Source organism: Lolium rigidum, chromosome 4 (assembly GCF_022539505.1).
Source record: "Lolium rigidum isolate FL_2022 chromosome 4, APGP_CSIRO_Lrig_0.1, whole genome shotgun sequence".
Taxonomy (NCBI): domain Eukaryota; kingdom Viridiplantae; phylum Streptophyta; class Magnoliopsida; order Poales; family Poaceae; genus Lolium; species Lolium rigidum.
The window spans coordinates 67,910,797-67,918,161 of record NC_061511.1 but is presented as its reverse complement, the minus strand read 5'-3'; positions in this window follow the sequence as shown (position 1 = coordinate 67,918,161).

The window sequence follows — 7,365 nt, the reverse complement described above, 5'->3', positions numbered from 1 at the left end:
TTCCTAAATACTGCTCGAGTTACTACTGCTTGCGTTACTACTACCGCGTTACTACCGCTTGTTTACTCGTTTTACTGCGTTACTACTGTCTGCAATACCACCACCATCAACTACGCGCCAAGCACTTTTCTGGCACCGTTGCTACTGCTCATACTTATTCATACCACCTGTATTTCACTATCTCTTCGCCGAACTAGTGCACCTATTTGGTGTGTTGGGGACACAAGAGACTTCTTGCTTTGTGGTTGCAGTGGTTGCATGAGAGGGATATCTTTGACCTCTTCCTCCCCGAGTTCGATAAACCTTGGGTATCCACTTAAGGGAAACTTGCTGCTGTTCTACAAACCTCTACTCTTGGAGGCCCAACACTGTCTACAGGAAAGGAGGGGGAACGTAGACATCAAGCACTTTTCTGGCGCCGTTGCCGGGGAGGAAAGGTAAAAAGGCTCTCATACTACGGTCTCAGGTAAAGTATTTTTCTGGCGCCGTCGTGTGTGTGCTCAAAGCTATTTCCTTTAGATCCTGCAATTGCATCTTGTTGTTTCTTGTTTACACTAGTTTGGCATAATGTACAAGAGTGAGCTTCTTATTCTATTTCCCGATTTAAAACATGGATTGTTTGATGCGAAAATTAAAAAACCTATGAAATCTTCTTTGCATGCTGGTAGTAATATTAGTATGAACGCTTTGAACACCATTGTTGATAATGATATAGAAATTTCTAAGCTTGGGGAAGCTGGTTTTCATGATATTTTTAGTCCCCCAAGCATTGAGGAGAAAATTTTCTTTGATGATACTTTGCCTCCTATTTATGATGATTATAATGATAGTGGTCTCTTGGTGCCACCTACTATGGAGAGTAAATTTTGTTGTGATTATACTATGCCTCCTACACTTGATGAGAATAATAATGATAGCTACTTTGTTGAATTTGCTCCCACTACAACTAATAAAATTGATTATGCTTATGTTGGGAGTAGTAATAATTTTATGCATGAGACTCATGATAAGAATGTTTCATTTGATAGTTATATTGTTGAGTTTTCTCATGATGCTACTGAAAGTTATTATGAGAGAGGAAAATATGGTTGTAGAAATTTTCATGTTACTAAAATGCCTCTCTATGTGCTGAAATTTTTGAAGCTATACTTGTTTTATCTTCCTATGCTTGTTACTTTGCTCTTCATGAACTTGTTTATTTACAAGATTCCTATGCATAGGAAGCATGTTAGACTTAAATGTGTTTTGAATTTGCCTCTTGATGCTCTCTTTTGCTTCACATACTATCTCTTGCGAGTGCATCATTAAAACTGCTGAGCCCATCTTAATGGCTATAAAGAAAAGAACTTCTTGGGAGATAACCCATGTGTTATTTTGCTACAGTACTTTGTTTTATATTTGTGTCTTGGAAGTTGTTTACTACTGTAGCAACCTCTCCTTATCTTAGTTTTGAGTTTTGTTGTGCCAAGTTAAGCCGTTGATAGAAAAGTAAGTACTAGATTTGGATTACTGCGCAGTTCCAGATTTCTTTGCTGTCACGAATCTGAGCCCACTGCCCTGCAGGAAGCTCAGAAAATTATGCCAATTTACGTGCATGATCCTCAGATATGTACGCAACTTTCATTCAATTTGAGCATTTTCATTTGAGCAAGTCTGGTGCCATTTTAAAATTCGTCAATACGAACTGTTCTGTTTTGACAGATTCTGCCTTTTATTTCGCATTGCCTTTTTCGCTATGTTGGGTGAATTTCTTTGATCCATTAATGTCCAGTAGCATTATGCAATGTCCAGAAGTGTTAAGAATGATTGTGTCACCTCTGAATATGTCAATTTATATTGTGCACTAACCCTCTAATGAGTTGTTTCGAGTTTGGTGTGGAGGAAGTTTTCAAGGGTCAAGAGAGGAGGATGATATACTATGATCAAGGAGAGTGAAAGCTCTAAGCTTGGGGATGCACCCGGTGGTTCACCCCTGCATATATCAAGAAGACTCAAGCGTCTAAGCTTGGGGATGCCCAAGGCATCCCCTTCTTCATCAACAAATTATCAGTGTTCCTCCCCGAAACTACATTTTTATTCGGCCACATCTTATGTGCTTTTTCTTGGAGCGTCTCGTTTGTTTGCTTTTGTTTTTGTTTGTGTTTGAATAAATTGGATTACATCATGCTTGTGTTGGAGAGAGACACGCTCCGCTGGTTCAAATGAACACATGTGTTCTTAGCTCATAATATTCATGGCGAAGTTTCCTCTTCGTTAAATTGTTATATGGTTGGAATTGGAAAATGATACATGTAGTAATTGCTATAATGTCTTGGGTAATGTGATACTTGGCAATTTTTGTGCTCATGTTTAAGCTCTTGCATCATATACTTTGCACCTATTAGTGAAGAATACATAGAGCATGCTAAAATTTGGTTTGCATATTTGGTTTCTCTAAGGTCTAGATAATTTCTAGTATTGAGTTTGAACAACAAGGAAGACGGTGTAGAGTCTTATAATGTTTTCAATATGTCTTTTATGTGAGTTTTGCTGCACCGGTTCATCCTTGTGTTTGTTTCAAATAAGCCTTGCTAGCCTAAACCTTGTATCGAGAGGGAATACTTCTCATGCATCCAAATACTTGAGCCAACACTATGCCATTTGTGTCCACCATACCTACCTACTACATGGTATTTCTCCGCCATTCCAAAGTAAATTGCTTGAGTGCTACCTTTAAACAATTCAAAATTTATTACCTCTTATTTGTGTCAATGTTTTATAGCTCATGAGGAAGTATGTGGTGTTTATCTTTCAATCTTGTTGGGCAACTTTCACCAATGGACTAGTGGCTTCATCCGCTTATCCAATAATTTTGCAAAAAGAGCTGGCAATGGGATTCCCGAGTCCCAAATTAACAAACTAAAAATAGACACTCCTCCATGGTATGTGATTGTTGGACGGCACCCGAAGGATTCGGTTAGCCATGGCTTGTGTAAGCAAAGGTTGGGAGGAGTGTCATCATAATAAAACTAAAATAAAAAGGTACTCCTTCATGGTATGAGATTGTTGGCGAGCACCGAGGATTCGGTTAGCCATGGTTTGTGAAAGAAAGGTTGGAAGGAGTGCCATCCAAAAATAAAATAAAATGGGAGCCGCTCTTTGAAGGTTTGTCCGGCAAGGGGGTTAGAGTACCCGCTACCATTCGTTGACAACAACATACACCTCTCAAAACTTTATTTTTATGCTCTCTTTATGTTTTCAAAATCAAAGCTCTAGCACAAATATAGCAATCAATGCTTTCCTCTTTGAAGGACCATTCTCTTTACTTTTATGTTGAGTCGGTTCACCTATTTCTCTCCACCTCAAGAAGCAAACACTTGTGTGAACTGTGCATTGATTCTTACATATTTGCATATTGCACTTGTTATATTGCTTTGCATTGACAATTATCCATGAGATATACATGTTATAAGTTGAAAGCAACCGCTGAAACTTCATCTTCCTTTGTGTTGCTTCAATGCCTTTACTTTGAATTATTGCTTTATGAGTTAACTCTTATGCAAGACTTATTGATGCTTGTCTTGAAGTGCTATTCATGAAAAGTCTTTGCTATATGATTCAGATTGTTTACTCATGTCATTACCATTGTTTTGATCGCTGCATTCACTACATATGCTTTACAAATAGTATGATCAAGATTATGATGGCATGTCACTCCGTAAATTATCTTTGTTATCGTTTTACTCGCTCGGGACGAGCAGTAACTAAGCTTGGGGATGCCGATACGTCTCCAACGTATCGATAATTTCTTGTGTTCCATGCCACATTATTGATGTTATCTACATGTTTTATGCACACTTTATGTCATATTCGTGCATTTTCCGGAACTAACCTATTAACAAGATGCCGAAGTGCCGCTCTCGTTTTCTGCTGTTTTTGGTTTCAGAAATCCTAGTAACGAAATATTCTCGGAATCGGACGAAATCAACGCCAAAGATCTTAGAATCCCCGGAAGCATCCGGAACACACGAGAGGGACCGAGAGGGGGGCACGGGCCCACCACACCATACCCGGCGCGGCCTAGGGGTGGCCCGCGCCCCCTAGGGTTTGGCCAGCCCTTCGACCCCCGGCGCCGCCTCTTCGCCTATATAAAGCCCCCGGATCAGAAAACCCGATACGAATTGGACGAAACTCCGGAAAAGTTACCGTGGCGCCGCCGCCATCGCGAAACTCCACTCGGGGGACGAACTCTGTTCCGGCACCCCGCCGGAGCGGGGAAGTGCCCCCGGAAGGCTTCTCCATCGACACCGCTGCCATCTCCATCGCCACCGCTGCCATCTCCACCGCCATCTTCATCACCGCTGCTGCTCCCATGAGGAGGGAGTAGTTCTCCATCGAGGCTCGGGGCTGTACCGGTAGCTATGTGGTTCATCTCTCTTCCATGTACTTCAATACAATGATCTCATTGAGATTCATATGAGTTTGTATCACAATTTATCTATGTGCTACTCTAGTGATGTGTTATTAAAGTAGTTTTATTCCTCCCGCATGTGTGCAAAGGTGACAATGCGTGCACCGTGTTAGTACCTGGTTTATGCCATGATCATGATCTCTTGTAGATTCTGGAGTTAACCATTGCTCTGATAATATTGATGTGATCTATTCCTCCTACATATGCATGAAGGTGACAAGTGTGCATGCTATGCTAGTACTTGGTTTAGTAGCGTTGATCTATCTTACACTAAAGGTTACTTAAACATGAGCATTATTGTGGAGCTTGTTAACTCCGGCATTGAGGGTTCGTGTAATCCTACGCAATGTGTTCATCATCCAACAAAAGTGTAGAGTATGCATTTATCTATTCTGTTATGTGATCAATGTTGAGAGTGTCCACTAGTGAAAGTCTATTCCCTAGGCCTTGTTCCTAAATACTGCTGAGTTACTACTGCTGCGTTACTACTACTGCGTTACTACTGCTTGTTTACTGTTTTACTGCGTTACTACTGCTGCAATACCACCACCATCAACTACGCGCCAAGCACTTTTCTGGCACCGTTGCTACTGCTCATACTTATTCATACCACCTGTATTTCACTATCTCTTCGCCGAACTAGTGCACCTATTTGGTGTGTTGGGGACACAAGAGACTTCTTGCTTTGTGGTTGCAGGGTTGCATGAGAGGGATATCTTTGACCTCTTCCTCCCTGAGTTCGATAAACCTTGGGTATCCACTTAAGGGAAACTTGCTGCTGTTCTACAAACCTCTACTCTTGGAGGCCCAACACTGTCTACAGGAAAGGAGGGGGAACGTAGACATCAAAGACACATGGGAGTCAAATCACAACAAATTCATGGCAATAAATAAGGCAATATAAATACAAGAGCCAATGTAGATATGATCAATAAATATCTATCTCATAATTGATTACCAATTGTCCTAGGACAAGAGGTATTAGGAAATATTTCCCGGTGGTAGTTTGTAATTATACATAAGATCATATTTACAACGAACAAAGCATATGGTAAAAGATAAGAGTTAACCATCATGCAAAGATAGTTTCTTGATAGCTTCATTTAGTCATACCAACATGCAAGGCAATTAATAGTATTCATGCCAACATGCAAAGCAATTAATAGTATGACTTGAAGCACATGGTTTTCCAAAAATGTATTGAGGGACACGTTGTGAAAAACCATGCCAAGAAAAACTTTCACAAATAAAATCCACAAAGATATTAGCAATGAAGCCATTTAAGCAAATTGGAGCTTGTTTGAGCAAACATGCCACATAGGAGAGAGATAATTTACGGTATCAATTCTATGTGACACAACCTCAAATGTTCACATTTTCTAGGCTTGTAATATGCACAAAGCTTATTACTCCCCCATAATGTGATAAGGAATTTATTTTCACAAGAGGCAAATAAGATCCAAGTAGAGATATTAATGGACATTAGAATTTGAATTTCTCATGAAGATGACATACCACATAGCGACTAGATAATCTCGCAATATCAATTCTAAGTGATATTCCTCATGTACACACATTGTTTAGGAGCATGAAGACGAAGGGCCTGTTTGGTTATGGCCCTAGCTAACCCTACCAAAATATTGGTCATGCCGATTGCTCTCACATTTGTTTGGTTTATTGCTATTTTTTTGGCTGTCTATTTATTACTCGGTGTTGCCTTCACAGATTGTAGCTAATATTTTGGAAAACCGTGGGCGGTGGAATCCTGCGCCAAATAATTGGCTAGCTAATTTTGGTAAGGCTGGTGTGGTAAACATCGAAACGCACCCGAAATGGCGGTGTATATCCTCTTTCAAGTGTCGTTACACTCTCCGAGTTCGGAATATGATCATCGCATGGGTTGGGCTAGCCTCTTTTGACACATCTCGGTCGTCCGAGTTTGGCACGGTAAAGGATCGGTGTGGATCCGTCAATTACAACAATGGCACTCGTCGAAAATCTTTGGCATCCCTTATCTTGGTAACTTCGTGAGAGTTATGGAATGAGCGAAACGTGGGGTTTTCTATCATGTCTCCACCATGCCTACCGACTACCGTGGCGATGCAAAAGATGAAGAACGCGGCTGCTCTTTAGGATCAATTAAGTGAGGAGAGTAGACACTTTGCTCGTTTGTAATCGCACTTTGCTAAACTCTTCTTTTATTCAATGACATGAGGAAAATCTTCTGCCCTCCGTTTTGAAAATTAAAATAACAGGAACTACGATTTTTTTACAAGTTGATTGATGGAGATGTTCTCTTTTGGACCGCTAGCATGCATGATGGCAACATGAACTGACGTATTTTGCTTGAAAGTGACGGAAACCACGGGAGTACTACACTAGATAGATTAGCCGATTCCCATACACCTTCCGTGAGCACACTTAGCTAGAGAGAAGAAATTAAGCTACAAACCGTATATGCGCTGAATTCGGCGTGCACTCCACCACAGGCAAGAGAGAGCAAGAGGGCCGGCCTGGCGGAACCAGATTTTGCGCACCCTGTATACCTGGGACGGGCGGCCGTGGCGTTCTTCCTGCTCTCCGGTCACGTGATCACGCCGGCTGGATAAGCGACAGATCTGCATTCCCTGCTGCCTTGTGTGCTCGATCGCAGCCTTCCTACGTGTAGGCGAGTAGACTAGATACTAGTACAACGACGGCTGATACCTAGCCATAGGTGTAGATAAGAAAGACCCCAGCATGAAGCCGCAGGAGCAGTGAAAAGGCCACGGCATCCCGCCCAATAAGAAGCAGCAATCTCTTTGCCGATCGATGGATCCAGCAAGAAGCGGCTAGCTAGAGCTACTCCCTGCCGCGCCCCACTGGGTAGGCTGTGGCCGCGGCTGCTTTTAACGCGGCAGCAGAGCAGTGAGCAG